The 20886-nt window shown below is 42.0% G+C and overlaps 1 protein-coding gene and 1 long non-coding RNA gene across 5 annotated transcripts in view; one reads left to right on the top strand and one right to left on the bottom strand.

Moving 5' to 3' along the window:
* The window catches only part of LOC116847296, a 26049-nt gene extending 5330 nt beyond the window's left edge, over positions 1-20719 (bottom strand). The window contains exons 1-2 of the long non-coding RNA XR_004378736.1: positions 20460-20719; positions 3089-3320 (exon numbers count right to left, since the gene is read on the bottom strand). This is a non-coding gene — a long non-coding RNA (uncharacterized LOC116847296). The remainder of the gene's footprint in view (positions 1-3088; positions 3321-20459) is intronic.
* The window catches only part of LOC116847288 (small conductance calcium-activated potassium channel protein), a 154508-nt gene that overhangs the window by 9794 nt on the left and 123828 nt on the right, over positions 1-20886 (top strand). Inside the window, exon 1 of one of the 4 annotated variants that reach the window (XM_032822129.1) lies at positions 126-650. The exons of 2 other annotated variants lie outside the window; for them this stretch is intronic. The gene's annotated coding sequence lies outside the window, so the exon portion shown is untranslated. Of the gene's footprint in view, positions 1-125; positions 651-20886 lie in introns of those variants that run through there. One more of the 4 variants, XM_032822134.1, reaches the window with a different exon arrangement.

The following is a 20886-nucleotide window of genomic DNA, read 5'->3' as shown; positions in this document are numbered from 1 at the left end:
CTCGCCATCAACCCCCTTCGCTACGCTGCATCGCGCCGCGCCACGCCACACGTGACCCCAATGGCGCCATAGACGGGTGCGACGGCCCTGAGGTCGCATCCCGCTCGACTTGGAGCGCTTCGACGGAGCATACCGAGGCCGGCCGACGGCACACGAGGGCGTAGCGAAGGCAACCACGTTTCAACCCTCGTTTCCAGTCCGTCGTGGTGTGTCTCGTCGGCCGCCGGCTCGTCCGACAACCACGCGCGCTGCTCTGTTTTTTCTCTCCCCCTTTCTCTCTCTCTTTTTCTCTTTCTCTGTCTCTTTTTCTGTCTGTCTTTCAGCCTCTCTCTCTCTCCTCCCGCCCCCGTTCCAGTTTTTTTTCGCAAGCCGCCGGCATCCACGGGGGTGGCCGGCCACGTCGCGCGCGGTGCGTCCGGCCGCGGGAGTGGAGGAGAGTGGTGCTTTCGCGCGAGTTATGTTACCGCGCGGCTCGTCGTCTCGTGTTCTGTGTGCACTTTAAATTCGATCGCGAGGTGATCACGCGCGCGGGTGAAGGGTCGCGCGCGTCGCAACGACGAGGGTAGAAGAAAGGGCGGCGATGCAACGCGGCGCAGGGATGAACGTGCTGGCTGCGTGCTGCCGTCGCCCCGGCGCGGGGAGACGCTAAGGTAAGAGGGTTCAACGAACGCCGATCGCGCTGCCACGCGACTTTCACCCCCCCCCTCCCCCCGCCTGCCACCCCCGTTCTCGCCGCACTCGTCGAAAGACGAAAGGGGCTGTTTACGAAGTTCCCGGGTACTTGCGGACTGTTGTGAGATGCAGCCGCAATGGCGGGGGAATCACATCTTATCTCGGAGACATTTTAAAAATCTCGTCAATAGGCTGCACGATTTTAACAATTTAATGTCTCAGCTTGTTGACGTCTGTTACCCTTTGCATCGTTTATGCGTACGGCTTCCTCTAGCTTGAGACTTTCTTCTGTACTTTCTTTCACTTCGTTAGAAAAATTGACAATCGAAATTGATGTCGATGTCATTCCCCAAATCGCTAACGCGACAAGTAACGCCAATTGTTACTCACACGATTTGTTATTCCTTTGAACCGTTTATACGTGACCTATCTTTTCTACTCTTCCTTCCTTCTTATATCGGCGATATAAGAGAAGAGACATTTCCATCTTCTATAGGTAATTGAGAATAAAATTACCTATAGGCAACTTCGCTATCGTCATCGAAGTTGCAGTCGTTTCAACTGCAACTTCGGAATTAAATTAACAGTATGCACTTGATAATTGCATCACCGCAAGTGTATCCCAGGAGTTATAAAATTCTCCAGCAGTCACAATTGAGAGAATCAGTTGGATTTCTGTCTTCACTGTAGAGTTTCGCTCATCGAGAATTGCTCTCGAGACTACGAAACTTTTAAGTGGACACGTGACTTCGGACAGGTGGACATTCGCGTTAGATTGTATCTGTCTCGTTTTCTCGCCCAACTTCGATCCCGTAGTTTCTTTCTTTCAATTACACGTGAAAAGGATACCGTATTTTTACCTGCCGCTTAGCGTCATATTTGATGTTAACTGCAATCGTAAATATTACTTGGTTATTTGTCACGTTGAACGCGCGACACGGCAAAAGTAAAAGCCTTTTCTTCTTTCGTCTTCTTTAGAACATAGAAAACGCTCGAATGCTTCGATGAGGCATCTATCTCGGAGTAATGGTTTGATCTATTTTAGTCGAGCATTTTTATATTTCCGCGAGGCTGGCCTCTCACAAATTTCCTTGCTCGACATTACTAGAGAATGCACGGGATTTCAGTCGTGGTGGCGTCAGAAAAAGTGTGGGAGCCGGTGTTGCTCTTGCAAATTTAAATCCTCATCGCGTTTCCGACGTTTCGGACTGTAATAATTGTGTCATATGTAATTTTTATCGACATTTCACAGTTACGTTTTTTAATGACTTTTCGTGAGGGAAATTCAGCGCCGGAGGCCGGATGATTAATAGGATCGATGACTGCCGAGAGAATCGATTATGTGAGCGCCGAGAGCCCGAGTCGTGTAATCTTCCGACGAGGAAAAATAAACGCGCGGTCGTAGGTATCTAACTGGGGAACGCGTTGGTAATGATTTCGAGGTCGATTACCCACAACACTTACTTCGGTGATGCTATCGCGGAGCTTGCCCGGCCCCACGCTGAATGCATCTATCGATTTCTTCTGAAACGTGCACTTTATCTTATTTTGAGTCCAAATATGGACACCGCACACGTACAGGCGCGCACAAATATACAATTCTCTCTTCCTTTCTCTTTCTCTCTCGAAAATATCTTCTTTGATCTACAAGTTTTTTACATTTAAAACATTTGGATTTGGAAGTTTGAGGTTGAGAGCTATCGCTGAGAATCGTAACAAATGAAAAATTTCAAGACAAAATTCAAGATCGATAATATCATACATGTTTATGTAATTTTTGTCTCTTATCGCTAGCTGCATAGGTAGTCTCGTCCGGAGTTCTTTCGGCGCGGATCGATAACCCTTCGTCGGGTAACCGCGTGAAATTGGCGTTGCATAATTCTCGTGGCTACCGGATAAACGAACGGATTGACGAATCAGGGAAAGAATTGTCGGGACGCGTTCGACGACCCCTCAAAGTTAAATATAGCGACATAGAGACAACGTTATCCAACGCTATATTACGTTATGTCTGAGGTCATCGTACCTGACACTATGCATAAACCATTTGTACCGCGCGTCACAAATTCTCTGAATATCGTTTCATTTACGGCTCGTCTGAGATCACTTCAGACTAAGAAACATATAAAAATACGGAACAAGTGTATATATAAGTGGGAGAGAAAGATATAAACAGTCTTGTTTCTCTTTTTTGCTGACGGCTTTTATTTTTAGCTTTTTAAAGAATTTATATATTTATACGAATTAATATCGTTTCTCTGAGACAAACGGTTACGCGAAAACTCAATTCTCGCGTCGAGAATATGACCGCACGTTGTCGCATTTCCTCTTCTTTTAATACGTGGGCACTCCCTGCGGTGTCTCTATTTTTATAAACGATTCCTGTATCCTTTAAAAAAAACGAGGAAATACGTACCATTCATTCTGACGATATCATTCTTCCTTTTCTTTCACAAAGGGGAGAGAAGAAACAGGCGTATAAAAAGTCTATTCATTCCACTTATCGATATCATCTTTCCACTCTCCGCATCTCTCGAACACGAGTTATCACGACATAGAGCGAGTCTCGCCACGAAATTAACGATCCGTCCTCATTCCTTTCATTTATGGTCCCTTTCGATTATGACTTCTTGCGGTAGAGTTGTTGGCTGGAAATAGAAGAGATCGTATGTATTAAACGTTTCCAACTGAAAATTATTTTCGACGTCTTCGACTATGAGAGTAACAAGGATAGAAATAGTTGATCTTATGTTTCTGCAACTTTCAAAGATACTGTAGTAGAAGATTGTTAAGTCGCAATGTTTCAAATAAAATTGTCTTGGCTAATTATGCGCCAGTATCAAGAGAATGAGCAGTAAAATCAATTATGTATTTGTCCATAATATACAGATATATTTCATACTTTCATCTTAGTTATTTTACCTAAAATTTATCGGGATTTAAGAAAAATCGTCAGTCAAAGAATCTATTCGCGGGAACTAGATAAATTGTTCAACGAGGGAAATGTTCAGTCAACCGAAAAATTCGTAGATAAGAAGAAAGTTGACGGTAAAAGATGCTCTGTGCTTACATTTGAACTCAATGGAGTAGATCGTACACTGGACGATTACCGTAGTCGTTTGTAAACAATTCACCGTGCATTCGCGTTGTTTTAAGTCGTACATCCCTACCTACGGTCATAATTGCAGGAAAGGAAAGAATTGTTGCGGTTTTTCCGTTGCTCATTAAGAATTCTATTATCCGTTCTTCTATTATCGCGCGCATAGACTTTTATCGAGTTTCGTTATCATGCGAGGAGCCTTGATACAATGATGATGATGCACATAGAACCGTGCACACAGAAAAATGCATACTGCATTCGATTACTTTCGTTTCAAGTATTTCATAAGTTTATATCTCCGCAAATCCTATCACAAAAGAATGTTCATCATAGGAGATTTGCTCGAAATACATTGTAAATACTAACATTTTAATCGAAAATGTTAAAGTAAAACAAAGATTCGGTTTGCACGGAGTCGAACTAAATTGTTCATCGATACAGTTCATAGCATTTTTATAAAGAGGACTGATTCTCTCCTTTGGAATACATGAGAATAAGCTGTTTTTAAAATTTGTGACAATTATATTTTCATGCCTCAAATATCAAATTATATTTTTCAGATTATTGTCGAGAAATCGTGCTTTGTTGAAAATTAAAAACTTAAGAGACAGAAAGTGAACTGAGTAATCGTTTTTCTTAGCAGTGGAATAATATTTTTCTGTGTGCACATTTCCGTCTCAGCGTCGTGTTCTCGACGGTCCTCTCTCACACACACGTACACACATATACACACAGCGCGGGAATTTCACGATTTTTCGCAAGAGCAAGTCGCGTATAAATTAAATTAGAGACCGAGGAGTTGGACGATGAATTTCTTCAGGGGCAACAGCTATTATTCTCGTGCCGTTAATCACCTTTGAAGATCACGAGCGACAAGGATCTTTCGTTTACTCCGCATATTATGGTATTATCTCCGTTGTAAACGACAAGACAGTCCGAAGCTACCTTCCGAAGCGAAGGCGACGCAACACGCATATGTGTCTTCCATTTGCAACTCGTGCACGCGAACCTTCGATCTGCGACGCGAATGACAGTGAAAACTCCGGTCGGTGCCGTCGTGCCGTAAAATGACAACGCGGTTGGTGCTATTTTTTCCGACGAGTCGTATATCTTAACTGTAACGCTCCCCTCTAGCTCTGCCGTCAAATAACTTTCTTGATCAATCTTGAGAGCAAGTCGCTAATTAAGCGGCGCGTAAAGCGCTCGCGGGGGAAAAATCGCAGGCAAATTTCACAGGGATAAAACCGAGACGCCGATGCGACCCCTCCATGGGGAGGAGGCGCACCCCGTGAAATTTACGACCAGCGAAATTCCCACGATACTTGGTTGCGTCGATTTATTTTTATCGTGGCTGTGCTGCAACCGCGGGGCTTTTTTCATCCCTCAGTGGCGCGAAAGGACCGCCGGATGCTCAAGTGGACGAAAGCGGGAGGCGTGAGGAGAGTGCACTGAAAGACAGAGAGACACGTGGAGATCTGGCACAGAACTGCTGTTTCTCCTTGTTCTCAGCCGTCTTAACTAATTTACAGCTGTGTGATTCTCGCCGCGTCGAGCCTCACAATAATTTCTTGCGCTTTATCGCGCCCACCTCCGCGTGTGCGCGTCGCTGCTTATTATTATTAATGATTGGTTCCCCCCTCACGCCATCCTCGATCTTCTTGAGACTTTCTTCGGGTAAAACATCGAAATGCCGATAGTCCCTGAGTCACGGGCGATCGAAACGCATATTTCAAACTCGGTGTTTTTGGACGGGCGAAACTTGGGAGTTTCGGTGCTCCGGAACTTGGAGTGTCTGACACGCCTGCTCCGCGGAACTTCGATATTTAAGAGTTTTGTAAAACCGAACGGTGTGGAGAACACTTCGTATCTCCAGCCGCTATCCAAGCTATATTCGCGCAAACGACCGTCGTGACAACACGCGATCGCGTTTTCATCGTTAACGATGTGTACTGAAGATCTTTACGTGATGGCACGTTTCGAGCCGTGTCTCACGTATCGATTTCGTTCTGTCGTACATCACGACTACCCCTATTCCGTTTCGTCATAGCACTTTTTCAGGTGGAAATAAACTGTCCTCCAACTTTGTAAAAAAAAAGAAACGAAAGAAAAGATCTATTCGATATTTAATACTGTATGAGATATTTTGATAGTGTGCGTGCGGACATTTTCAGTAGTGTGTAATGGGTGAATTTTCATTTCATAGATGACATTTTATTTTTATATATCGGTTTTCAGAAAACAGACCATCATTTTCAAAATCAAATAAACAATCTGTTGGTATTTTTGTTTCGTGTATCAATCTTCAAAGAACAAAAATATCAGGATAACAGACAGGATGTTTGAATCAGCGAGTGGTCATGGGGAAAAAAAATATTTGAAATGGAAAATGAAAATTGAGTTGGTCGAGATCGATAGAGACTCGCGGGAAAAAAATATATACGATCGTTCACATGCAGTCTCACATATCGATTTTCTCGTCCCGCGCGCTCCAACTCGTCGCCGAAGATATCGTTGTCTACTTGGCTCAATCCTATCGCGCACCATTATACAACAACGGCTGGGATCATTGGATATGTCGGTAGAACTCTCTCTTTAAGCTCTTTAAGTCGTTAAGCTTACGTCGCAAATGGAGGGTTCACGTGTGCGTGTTGCAAATGGCGGGCGCGTCGCTTTCGCTTCAGGAGGTAACGATCACTCTTATCATTAGCTGCGTAATCCGACAATTACGCTATAATATAAAGTAAACAAGTAATTTTCATTACTCACGACCTCTAAAGAACCGATGACACAGCAAAACGAAATTGCCTGTTTTTAAAGAGACTGCAGTATCTCAATTTAGTTTCACTTCACAATTAGCACTTCAAAATTAATTAACTTCACGCGACACACCGGTTTCCATAGGATAATGAAAGGCAAACGACATTCGTTTTGCATTTATATAATTAAAAACAAACCACTATTTGTTGCCATTCGTTACATGTCCGACTGGTTCATCAATGTTGCTCAAATGTCTGATACAAATGCAAAGAAGATAAAATTCGATGACAATGACACACAGATTTAATCCAATATAATAATCGTCTAATAAATAAAATATCCAAGACACACTACATATTATATCCGGATATAATGATTTTAAACAAATTTCGCTGACTCGTCAAACGATTCAGCCCACGAATTTGATAAAAGATTATATGCTTAGATCATCAGAAGATTACATCGTGTCCTTCTTGATATTATCTTTCCGTTCGATGTCAGAGTAGATATCACAACACTTAATCCTATTGTAGAACGAAACAATGTCTCGAGGGACAGAGCAGGCATGATCTACGCGACGTGCCCTAAAACACGCACACGGCAACTCGTAATCAGCGAAAGGTCACGCGTCGCACGACGGCCGTTAAATTATTACGATTAACCGTAACAAAATCTAAGTGGGAGCGGGTTTTCCGATTGCACAGCTCCATTCGCGGTTAAACTCTAAGCGTTGTCTGGTTTTTTAAACAGTTTATAGCCATATCGACCGCGTTCGGCGAGTGACGTAATTCGCACGCACGCGCGCGCGCGCGCGCTTAAAGACAACTAGCGTTTTATTTCGAGTCGTCCCGATGGCTTTGGGGTTGCCGCGACGTCATAATAAATCGTTTATCACTCGCCATTTCGCACACCCGATGTGCATACTTGCTCCCTCTCCCTCCCTCCCTCCGCGCACACGAAGTACATCCACATGCCCGCCAAACCGTGTACAGATCATTTATCCGTCGACTGCCAAGAGCAACAATGGAGTTACGGCGTAATGTACGAGGCGGTACAATTGTAATGTGTTGGTAACCGGGAGTGTCTCGGGTCTCAGCACGTTTTTCTTTCACCTACGTTAGCCATTTCAACGAGGCAGAACAGGCTTTCGCATGGCAAACTAATAGTCCACCACCGGTTCTCGTGAGCAATTGAATGTACGAATTGAGCCTCGGGGATGCAAGTAGATTACATGAAAATAGGTAACTACTATATAGGCTCGTTGTGTGCTTACTGCTGAAGCTTATCGTTGGCGAAGCTTGTCACACATCTGTGCATGTAACTTTAAAATCACTGGATCCTGGCACACGCGTGCACATACATATGCACGCACATACACAAGCGCATACACACGCGTTATGTAAGTTTCACGTAGCGTTTCCGCTGCGAGAAAAAGAAAGGAATTTTCATCACGAAGACGGTTCTATCGCGATATGATCATGAATATTTGATGCGCAGTAAATTAAAGTGGTTAAATATGTGTGTATGTGTAATGAATGTACGTGTATGTCTGTGTGTGAATCGTCGACCTTTTAGAACTCAGAATCTTTCAAACTTTGGCACTCGTGAACTTTCACATTATCATAGAAATTGCGACAGCAGTGCTGCCGCAATAAAGCTTCAAAGGAATTCTTTCTACCTCAGAGAAAGTTAGTTGCAAGATTACCTTAAGACCGACATGGCTCACATTAGAAGGAAATTTATGTAGCATGAAATTTAATTAATTGCCGCCACTGTGAACTAATTCCATGCTATCTACTAATTGCCGCGAAAATTTAACGGTATTAATCATCATCTTCTCAGGGGAGCAATTGAATATTACGTTCGGTACAATAAGCATAATCGAGGGGCGGTTTCAAAAATGTGCGCACAGCTTACTTAAAAAATAAATAAAATAAATTAATGTAGCGCGCGTACACAAATTATATATAATGAGGATGCGCGTAATTTACCTTTGTAGGTAAAGTATGTCAGAACTGTACGGAAATATCTTTACACGAAAACATAAAATTCCCGCAAAAGTTCATTAAGGTAACAATGATTCTCTCTTCAACATGAATATTCTTGACGCGTAACCGTGCGGCTATATACCGTATGGTCGTAAGAATGAAAAAGTTGATAGTATTTTTCAGGGATATATTGACGCAGGTCTCAAGATAAACGGCTCATATAGTCGAAGGGTTTCGCGAAGTTGCTATTATATATGCCAAACATGCAGCGGCATGTGACACATTTTACAGCGCTGCAACTGAAAACGTTCATAAATTTTACTCGGGAAACGCATAACGATGCAAACGTCAAAGAGAAAGTCTTGAAAGTGAAAAGATACTACTTATTATAAAATAAAAAATTTATCACGGTTAAAAAAAAAAGAAACATTACGATAGGATTAATTTCGCATGATTTATTTTATCGAACTACTGAGAGTAAAAAAAGTGACTTAACTTTCCAAGCTTGTCGATTATGAGCATGTATGAACATTGTAATCATTCTGCTGTTATTCGCGGTTCGTCTATATCGGTGATTAAGTGATCGGTGATCCCCTGCCCCAATGAATCCTCAATTATGGATGCGCTGAATCGAAAAGTCGGCGTAATCGTAATTAGTGGCATTTTTTTGCGTCAGATAGCACAATGTATTACGCCGTGTGTCGCATTGATTATTCGCCAACCCGTATATCATGCGGAGTTAAATAACGAATCATAAAACATTTCATCTTTTGTAATCAGCGGCGAATTCCCCATGGCATGCTCCGACAATCCTCACTGCATAGAGCGTGCTTTTGTATTTCGATTTCATTGACGCGCGAGAAACTATTATACGGTTTATGCAGCTGATAAAAAAGTTCCTGTAACTTGTGCACTTTTAAATAGTACCTCTTGGGAATTGTCAACACAAACAGTCAGAATTTTGTGAAAGTAATATTCAACGTCAAAAAAGTATCATCAGCAAGCCTTCATAATCTCTCTCTCTCTCCCCCTCTCTCTCTCTCTCTCTCTCTCTCTCTCTCTCTCTCTCTCTCTCACACACACACACACACACACACACACACACAAATAAAAATATAAATATAAAATATAAATATAAAATATAAATATTCCGACGCAGAGTCGCGATATATATATTTTTTCATTTCATTTTAAAGAATTATTTTAGAGAGATTTATTTACGCGAATTTCATTGAACATGACAGTTATATCCCGATAAATTTAGGATCACGTGAGGTATCGCGTTCTTCGATGATTTTTGGTTACTCTGTTCGCGTCTCGTTCGCATTTTATTATCAAGATTCTGCCAGTACCCGGCGGGAGCGGAGAAAAAGAATGCGGAAATAGAAAAAGAAATAAAACGGTTTGGCTGTACAGCTACAATTAACCATTTCGACGTAAAATTGAGTGCACCGCTCGAAAAAATTGCGCGCGACTGAAGTTACTTGAATTTCAGCGAGATTCTTACGCTTTCGAATGAATAAACACAGCGGCTGTCAAAGGAGCGGCATTTCTCTCTCTTTCTCTCTCTTTCTTTCTCTGTCTCTCTCTTTCTTCCTCGAACTGTATCATTAGAACAAGCAGGGAATAATATTACGAGTGATATTTCGAGCTCGACTTAATCCAATTCCGCCAAACTCTCGTGTCACTTTGTATATAGCACTTGTTCGAAGTACTCTGGAAATAATAATAATCGTCCAGGGCGTAGGGTGAGTTTATTGCCGGTCTTAATAAGCCCGGCGAACGGGGTCACATGTATCACACGTTAGATACACGCTTACGGCATGTACACACCTTGTGTGTGCACGGTAAACCACGTTGACGACGGATTCTGGAAGTTCAGCGCGGCTCGGTGTGCGAACGAAATGAACGGCGACGAACACACGACAAGCGGGTAGCGAGCTAATATAGCACCCCGAGGCCGAGCACCGAAACGTAAATAAGGCGCTGGTAAATTTTGCGGTATTGAGAATATTCACAGGTGCGCTAACCGGATAGAATGTGGCGTAATAAATCAAATAAAAATTGCGAAAACTTAACTTCTCGTCCCGAGTCGAAAGAGTACGGCCAAGTGCCTACCTAGATTCATAAAAAACTGTTGAAACCATTTTAGGTTTAAAATAAAGTTTATGGTGCGTAGATTATAAATATTTAAGCGCGCCAAAGTGGTTGGACTTCAGGTTCCAGAGATATGATTACTTTGAAAATTCTACTTTTACGAGATATTAATCTCGAGGCGCATACTTGAGGCAAAAACTGCCTCAGAGACACGAGATTTAAAATCTGAAGCTCGATATTGTGGAAAAATCTATAATACAACCAAATACTGATTAACAGTACTGTCACAAGTGACAGTCATAGACAAGTCTAGTCGAACTGTGATTGTCGCGTAGTAAATGCAATAACTGCGCCTACAGTTCAACGCGGAAAACACCGACGCCATCTCGTGGAAAGGAAATTTTCAGCAAGCCATATCTCTGAAACCTTGAGGTCTGACCACTTTGGCACTTACATATTTATAATCTACCATAACTATAAACTCTATTTTAAGCCCAAAATGTTTTCAAAACTTTTTAGCTATAAATCTAAGCCACTTTTGACCGCACTTTTTAGATCCTACTTTCGACCTCGACATTCTATTTAACGTCTATTTCGATACTCTGAAGCCTGTGTCAATTTCTTTTGATTCTATTCAATCTACTAGATTTGCCGAGAGATCCTCTTTAAAACTTACAAGTGGCATTTTGTGCATTCTCTGCTATTTAGAATAGGATATTAATCTCCATGTTATATACATATATATGTGTGTTATATACCTGAAAACGGTCCTTCGGGATCGTTGGAAAGTTCAGGTCGAAAGTAGGGCTAAAATTTCGACTCGGAGTCCCGCTGCGTTTCCGATGGCTTAAGACTCCTCGAAATAGCCGCGCCGCGGCTCACTGCGGCGAATTAAATTTCCATTTTAACGCGTCATAATAAATTCCGTCGATGAATCAGATGATCCCGAAAGACCACCCGGTGAAAATGTCGGTCGCAGCTGCATAATACTTCACGGGCGAAACTCCCTCCTACGGGAATCTCGTCGGAAACGGCCGATTATTAATCGCCCGTGTAATTGCGCTGAAATGTTTCGACACGATAAGCTGTGTCGGCAAATTAAGGGCCGCTTCCTTCGCGTGACGAAATTTCGGGGGTATCGCTCGTGCCAAAACGCTGCGGTTTGTTACATCGGAATATATTCTCTGCGGCACATCGAAGATTACGGATAGGAAATAACGTGTCCCGCGAGAGAAAACTAACTGCCAGTGACGTATCACTTTTACCACCGCGTTATTTTTCATATAAAATATTTTGTTTATCAATTTACTGGTCAGAACTGCTCAATTCGCGTCGATGACCAGAAACTATCAATCTCGGCGCGAACATGAACGACCATCAGCGAACATGAACGATTAAGCAATTCGAAAGGATCCAAGTCACAAAAATACATATCGTAGTGGTGTAAACGATCAATCAAATAAGAAATACTTACGACATCATTTATTGCGAAAGGAGTCTGATGGATTTTACAGTTTACGGGACATGTCAGACAGCTTTAAAATTTAGGGAACAAGAAAATAAGTTCTCTCTTAACTAAATTACGAGCTTACAAATTACAAGAGGAATTTTGCGTTATCTCTCTCTTTCTGTCCCTCGCTTACTCTTCACCACGATTTATGGTCGGGCTTCCCTCTTCTCGTGAATCACGTTCGAGTTTAGGCGAATTTCGTGCTCGGTTTTTCGAGCTCTAACCCTGCTCCTCTTCCCTCCAGCCTTCTTCTCGTCAGTCCCTTCAGTAGGATGAGAAATATTCGGTAGGGTGCGTCAAAGTGCCAGGGGATGTCATAGGGGTGTTCAAGGTCGTCAGGCGGTTTGAAGCATTGGAATTATCCTTCAGGTCAAGTAGACAGCCTTAGTCGAATAACCTTCGACTTAGGTTACGAAAACAGCAGCTTGACGTTAGTTCATTATGATTGGTGGATTAATGAAGCGCGCCCTAGTGTCCTTGGGGCACAAAAATTCGCATAATCCGATCAACCGTTACGGAGAAGCGTTACACGTAAATTATGTTGAAGATTACGTTGTAAGCCACGCATTAAAGTTCGCTCTTATTAGCCGATTATTATATTGCGCTAAATTAGATTATTAAATGCGATTATTAAATGCAATTATTATTATTGACTGGCGTCGAACATCGCGAGAAAATACAAATGTATCAGAGGGTCGATGTAAGATACTCAAAAACGCTCCAAAACTTTCCGAATCTTCCGGGTACGACGTCTCTTACGCGTTCGTGAAACAACTCTTTCACGAACGCTACAGACGTTCACGTCGTCTTTAAGGATAAATAGTCCGTAGAACCGTCAGTTGATGACACATTGCTGTCATTCTAAGGTAACAAATGCGTTAGAAGATCGCTGAAGAATAGCCAAGAATATTTCAAACTTCTTCAGTCGCTTGGGTACGTTACATGTTCATGAAGCTTGCATAACACCGCACGGTAGTGTGATGTTTGAGGGTAGAAAATCAGTGATTGCTGTTGACATTCACGTCACCTGTTGATTCCTCAGAATTTTTTTTTCGAAAAATTCGTGGTTTCTGCGTTCGAATTTCTTGCGGAGCTCGCGAAGTTCAACGCTGTTAACCCCGTTCGTTATCTATCGTCGTTAATCTCGACTGCCCGGCTGACGCGTTAATCCGGTCAGTGTAACTTTGGAATGTCGATAGATTTATCGTAATGGCGATCGCGCGCGGACACCACCGCGTGTCATTACGTCGCTTTTACGTGTCGCATCGCATGTAACTATCCTGCGCCTTCATCGCGATGCAAACTGCTGAAAGTCCATTGTGTCAGCACGACCGCGTTAGCGACGGCCTCGAAATTCTATAAGTGAACGAGTCGAAGCGTGATTCATTACAGATCCGAGCCAGTCGCAATGCCATTTGTACTTCGTGTCTCGGTCCTTATTCGATTCTCTAACGTCTGTACTTTTAGATTAGAATACAGGTGAAATATGCCCGCACAGAGAGAGAGAAAGAGAGAGCCCTGCATTTTGTACGCAAAAGCGGAACTCAAAACCGGTTTTCTCTCCACAATTTTTTTAAGTTTTTTAAAGTAATTTTTGAGGTTTCAAAGGTGTATTTTCGCACGCGCGTAAATAAGGCCAAGTATACGTATCTCGTCCACCATTGTATCCTGGATCACAATTTGAGTTAATGTGATTATACTCCCTCAGTAACATGTCCAGAATCTTTAAAATAATCTTCCAATATCCAAAAGTCGCGTTCTCAAAGTTAGATTCAACGTAGTGTTGGTAGGTCAGCTGGATACTTACGCATACGCACTGGGACCTAACCTGAGCATGGGCGAAAATCGGTCATGTTGCTGCAGGTTGCTTAGGTCATGTAATACTAGTGTCGAGCACATTTTGAGAGAACGTTTTTCAGTTTCCTCGGTCATTAGGGTTGCGTTTTTTTTGTCTTTACCGACGAGAACCTCTTCTTTTTAGAGTCTAGTTCTCCGTAAACTTCTTGGTGAAAATTTCAAATACTTGAATTCAAAGCGAATAAATTACACAATATCGCGGAGTTAAATCTCGTTAAATTTTATTTCAACGTGTCTGCGTCTGCTGTCGCTCAAGGGACTGTAAATTCTGACATGTTGAACATTTCACCCGATTCTATCGCTTCTCTAAAGAACCGCTATTTTTCACTGACACTTTGTTCCACTTATACCTGTCTTGCTCTGTTGTTTGCTTATATATTTCCCGTAACATGATACACTTTTACGGTATCTGGAGGGCATGCAAGTTTTTTTCATCCACTAGCTTTTTGTTCCATTGCTCGTTCATGCGAGGTATTGTCAGGAGAAAAAAAATGGACTCTCCTCTCTCTCTCTCTCTCCCCCTCTCTGCTTCTCTATTCAACCGAACTTTATTACTTTCTTAATCAGCCCGTTCGATTGATTTTCGCGGCGCTTTTTATGATCCTATGCCAACATTGTTATCGCGCTCGTGGATAAAGGCCGTAATAAAAAATATGCGAATTTCGGCGAATTCACGTTATATCGAGGCCACGTTTGCTGCTAATTTTTTTCTCACCTTGTATGATTCATTAGGAACAAATACAGGAACGCATGAGAGGGAGGTCAGTCGCAATTTAAAGGTTTCGTTTCGATTGCTCGTCAAATGCAGGTGGAACGAGCTTCAGCCGAAATTTATTTTGTTTTCGTGGGGGAGAGCATTTTAATTGGCTCGTTCGTTCCGCTTTCTAACGCGATCGCTCTTCCGCCATCGATCACACCACTTATCAGCGGAATCGAACATTTGTCGTTCACGCAGTTTTGTCCGTTCTTCCTTTTATTTGCCAGGAATAATTGGCAGTTTGTTAGCGGGACAACTATTGAAATTGCCTCTTTCTCGTGCGTTGCGGTGACACCCTGAAAAAATATAATTCAAAGCAACAATTTGAAAGAGATTTCTATGAAGTGAAAATTCCATCGAACAGTCCATCAACAAATCGTTAACACTTCTACAGACAGGAATGAAAATAAACTCATGTCTCAAATACTTCGACAATTTACATTTTTGTGAGAAGAAAAGAGACTGTCTGGAAGATTAAAAGAATTTTTCCGCACTCTGAAAGAAAAAATACTCAAGAAGTAAGAAATGTTTATTTGGTGGATAAATAACATATTATACTAACATAAAATACTTCTTATGAATAAGGAAATATACATTTTTTTTCGAATGGAAGCAACTGTTTATTCTACTCAAATAAAAGGATTTAAATTCGCAAGTAAACATGTCTCATTAGTAACCCACCGGATAAATCTCCCTTATTTTTTAGACATCTTCTTTCTCAGTGCGCAATCTTAAGAAGACTTCAAATACGCTCGATTAATTCGTTACCGTCATCCCGCAATCGCATCAAATCCATCGGATAGTCTTTGTAAACGCGTCGCATAAAATAACAGTGATTTTCACGCTTCTCCGGTCTTTAACAGCTCATTTGCCTTAGACTGCCGGCTGCTGATGAGCCAATCATCGCTCTTGAATAAACAATCAGACTCGTTCGAGCGCCGGAAAGCGCCGGTCGTCCATCGTTCGAGCTCGCTTATGCGTTTTCACCCGTCGATAATATCGCCGCGTATATGATGAAAGCAGCGGGGGAGGGGGGGAGGGACGGAGGGTCGCCAGGGGTGCTTCATCATGAAATACACATGTTTTCCCTCCGTTCTCGCCCTTCGTTTCCGCAATCCCTCGCACGGAAATTCGACACTCGATGTTTACTTTGTTTTTATCTCACGCCGCCCGACAATTGCTCTTTCTCCCGCTGAATTATTTTACCCTTTCTCTCTCTCTCTCTCTCTCTCTTGCTTTCTCCTTCCATCTCTTCCCCGCCAGCATAGTTCTCCCTGCTGGCCCCGATGGTTGCGTTGTTTCGTCTCGCCTTGCTCCGGTACGGTTGAAAAAATAGTCGGGCAGGCTCGTCGCGCGCGCGATCGGCGTTTATTCTATCGATCGAGCTTTTATCTGATCCGTCGTTTATTAGCGAGCTTTTACGCGAGCGCACGCGGCCACCCGGGGACGTTAACGCGAGCGAAGTGCGTCGTTACGTTGTAACGACGTTAACCCCCTTCGCCATACGTTTGTGCCGACGTTAACAGGCGAGCATTCAATGTCGCACGCGCAATTGTTCTGACCTCGGTCGCTCTATCGTTATTACAATACATTGATATTCACACATGAGGTTTTGTCTCGTACGATCGCGCGACCAAACGCTCTCTTGTCGATATTTCTACGAATTATTCGCCGGCGACGCGGCGAGGCAGACTGCCTCAGCGCGTTGCCGTCGTCCTCGACGAGCTCACGAGCAAAGTTATTATTAGCGGATAGACTATGGTCTTAGCGAATTCACGAAGGGAACGTCGATGTGCTCGGGAACTCGTTTAATTTCGGGTAAACGGCGCGCGCGGAGGTGTTGCAGGCAACTCGGGCGTTCTATACATATGTACTTATTTCGTGAAAGCCGGAAAGATGCTCGGAAATATTTAAGTCGCGACGCACGTCACGATTGGTCGTAATATGCAAACACGCACGACTGTCGAATAGACGGCAGCAGAGTCGTAGAGATTTCCTCCGCACGTACAATGGCGTATGAATAAGTAAAAATGCAGCGCGCTGTCGCTCACACCTACGGAGAGAAATACACAGACGCGCTCGCGAAGAAAGGGCAGTTAGGTGTAGGAAAAGTCCGGACACCACTACGGGGGGCTCTCTAGCGTGTCGATAATTTTATCGATTCCCCGGGACGACCTGCGGAGAAGGGAGGCCGCAACTGGTTCCGGAAAAAGCCTCCGTGGGGTTCGATTAGATCTCCAGGAAATTTCCTCCGTCTAACTAACGCGATCGGTTTTTGTGTTCGGCGCAGTCGATGCGGAACTTCTTGCCAAGTTCTTCAGCATTCCTCCGGGTCCCCGAGATGTCTCTATCTTGATTGCATACTTTAATTAAATTGCTGATTGCGGTCGCGCCGTTGAGGTAAACGCAGCGATGTAACTGATCGAGACGACGGGTGGGGGTATAATTTCATTTTTCCGTGGGAAATGTCGCGTTTGAGAACGTCGCCTTGACGACTTTGAACTTTGAAAGGAGTTGAGCCAGATCTTCGAACATCTCCGTGAGATCCCATCCAATCCATCGGAATGACTCTGTGCTAGCTGGTGGATTACCTTGATTTATATTTATCGAGCTGCGAACGATGGTTTGAAATTTGTAACTCCGTGATAATGGGGAGCGCACTGTTATCTCGTGTGCGGGACATAAATTGAATAATGCACGGTTACAGATACGCAGTATGAAATTTCGGATGCACATGGGAACTGGTACAAGTTCCGTTAGGCGTGAAATTTATTGCTCCTCAGCGGCAAGCTTGCGTGAAATTCCGACAGACCGGCTTTATAAAATTATACGCGAGACATGACGTTTTCGGGTCAAGATACTGTTGGTTTTTATTATTTATCCAAACCGGCGACCTATATAAAGTATCCTTATGCGAGGTTTGTATGCAGAAACGTTCATTCTGAAATGTGTAAAAAAGAGGGAGGGAGAAGTGTTACGCAAGATATTTTTCCTGGATAAATTCTGCACGATGTCACGCCAGCGAAAATTCCACCCTGCTTTCATTCAACCGGGCTTAAGTTGGATGGACGCATTAATCTCAACTTAGATTTAAATCTGGCAATACAGTTGTCCTCGCAGTTTTCTCCTTTTTAACTTTTTTAAACTGTGTACGCGCGGTTTAGGTAATATATTTTCTCGGTTAGAATTAACATAATATTAAATTTAACAATGGATAGCTCCAACACGATTGTTGTCAACTCACTCTACTCCTCCTTTGCGATTATAAAGAACAGATTAAGAATTCCTTGTCTTTTGTATAAATAAATCTTCACAAAGCTAGGAAATGTTGTACGCGACTGTATAATATAATGGTAATACATTAAATTTGTAAATGTATGTATCAATGATACCTTTACATTAAATCCAGCTAACTTCTAAAATTAACCATGATAATGATTCCAAAAATGTCTCCGTTCAAAGTGAAATTTGTTCGGCACAGCAGTTTTGCAAATGACAAGTATGAGAAGTCAGATCTCGGGATTGATAAAGGCTTAGCAATAACGATCAAGTCTCATATGAGAATACGAGGAATCAATCTAAACGCGTAATAGGCCAAAGTATTTCGGTCATATTGATCGGTTGGGAACTGCTTTTCTGATTTTTGTCGTTTCCCGAGGCGGACTCGCGGCTTCCACGAGGAATCGGGTCGATGATCGATCGGTCGCTCCGTAATGAGATAACTTTTTCAGCATTTAGTATCGTCTGACCCTGCTGTCCAGTATAAATGATTCAAACTCTCGCACTCTAATTATAGATGCGAGCATAGAGCAAACGTTGTTAGAACTCATAAATCATGGAGATGACAGAAAATACGTAGAATGAGCAAATCTCTCGCCGCGAGGATGGTGAATATCGATACTTTCGGGTCGCGTTGAGCATCGAAGAAATAGACATCTTACCGCCAAGGCGATTAGGAAAATATCGGTAATGTATGGGACGGGTAAAGTGAACATACGCAGACATTCCACAATCAATTATCGGTATTTTCAGAATATCGATGTTACGTAGGCGCCTTTATTCCATGTGCCAAGGGCATCGGTACGGTGTGTACTAGTAGACACTACAGCATAAAACCCAAAGAAAAATTGCGATTAATAGCGATAATATATCTGTAATGTTTTGTATCACACAAATGAATGAAAAATTGAGGGCTTAATAATGGAGATTCTGAGAAACTAATAAGACTGCAAAATTGTTCTTCAGTTAACTCTGCGTGTTTTTTACTCGAACAAGCTTTCACACGAATAAATATTTCAATATTTTCGTGTTATATATCAGAAAAATATTTTTCATTCGGAATAAAATAATTCGGAATAATAATTCGGAATAAAATGCTTCATATTGATATTTGGAATAATACTAAAATATTATAGAATTAATAAGAAGGGAAACGAGAATGCGAATGACAACGAATGAGACTTTTATAATGAAAGTCACCGAAATGAAGCTCTTCCTCGCTAAAAAGCCCTCACGCATTTTTCGCAGGAGCGCGATGCAATTTCAGCTCTGATTCTCGGCAGCTTGATTGTTCGTCGAAAACTAAACGAACGTGTGCCCTGCGAATCAGCTCGACTCACGCCGTATTGATTTATCCTCGTTTATTAATCGAGTCCATTCCGGGACAGAAATACAAATTGGCACTACCCGCGATGTCTACGTCGCCGTCATTAAAGTATTTACACATGACACATAATACTGACAGTAAATATTTTCGGTACTATCACGTTATATTTCATATTAAATCGTGTTTCAATTTCTATCTAAATCAAAGTAAATACAAGTGCCTCAAGTTCTCGACGAGAATGCGTCAACAATCTTTCGCGAACGGTCATTTGGAAATGCACGATATTTAATTGATACATTAAATGATATATTACATGTGGAAGCATTTAGGTGTCGATATTTTAGGAAAGGTATATCTCGGTATCAACGGTATCTCTAGATGCATCCAACGGATCCATCGTTACTTCACGATTAATCGACATGTTCTTGGTGTTACGTTTCAAACGTGTGACTGTCAATATGTGTTAAAGCATTGCATGCTGACGAGCACTAGAGCGCTCACTTTCGACACTCGACCTCAGATACTCTCTCATGAGAGGTTAACTCTCGTGAGAGGAAACAAGAGAAAGACGAATGAGTGCTTGAGTACACGAGATATTCAAAACGCCTCCTTGGCGACTGATTCGAGAAGCGAGGAAAAAAGAGAAAAAGAGAGCATCTAGTTGTAGCTGAAATGTTAATATTCCGTGAAAGTCTAAAATTCGAAATTTTTTCAATACGTCATGGAGTAAAGATCGTTAAACAACACGAAAGGAGTAAGAATGATAAATATGAATACTTCGCGTAAATGTTACCAATAATGAGACGATATATGTTACGAATTATTAAATTATAAATGATATAAATCATTAATTATATCGAGAATGACGCTGATTAAACATTTATTTTGCATATATGGATAGCTCTTATATGTATATTATACGGCCATCGAATTGTTTATACGTCTCACAATAATTATCATATATTGATTATATTTGAAAAATACGATATAATCCGAAACAGTTATGCTGAGTATATATACCATAATAGATACGATTTTACGGAGATTTCGTCATTTTCCATGCATTTGTTTAGTTTCCATGTGAAAGAAATATTTGATGGTAATGATGTACTCACACGAAATGTCTTCTCTCTCTTCCTCTCCCTTCCTCTCCCTCTCCAAGTCAGTAAAGGCCATGGAAAATCTCGTTCGTCTCAGTGCTGGAATCATAAATGTTTCACAGGTGATTAAAGAACTTTTCCCAAGATGCAACATTACTGAAACATGACGATCTCTTTGTAAGAGATTTTCAGATTATACGACACGAGAATCCTTAGAGTATCATATTCTCGATGGAACGTGAAATTTTTAAAATTCCAGCGAATTAAACTTTACATGTACAAAATATATAACTTATATTTCTTAGATAAGGGAAACGCTTGAATTCTCAGATCTTGAGATTTTCATTTCTCGAGTTCTCTCGAATTCTTCCTTCGTATCTCCGTCATCGTCGGATGTTTATCGGATGTTTATCGTTCATTTTGTGATGTAATATCATACGTG

This window comes from Odontomachus brunneus, unplaced genomic scaffold, assembly GCF_010583005.1.
Source record: "Odontomachus brunneus isolate Ranch 3 - 2012 unplaced genomic scaffold, Obru_v1 Obru_scaffold_076, whole genome shotgun sequence".
Classification (NCBI taxonomy): domain Eukaryota; kingdom Metazoa; phylum Arthropoda; class Insecta; order Hymenoptera; family Formicidae; genus Odontomachus; species Odontomachus brunneus.
Note: the sequence above shows the minus strand (reverse complement) of the source record. Positions and strands in the feature narration are given on the sequence as shown.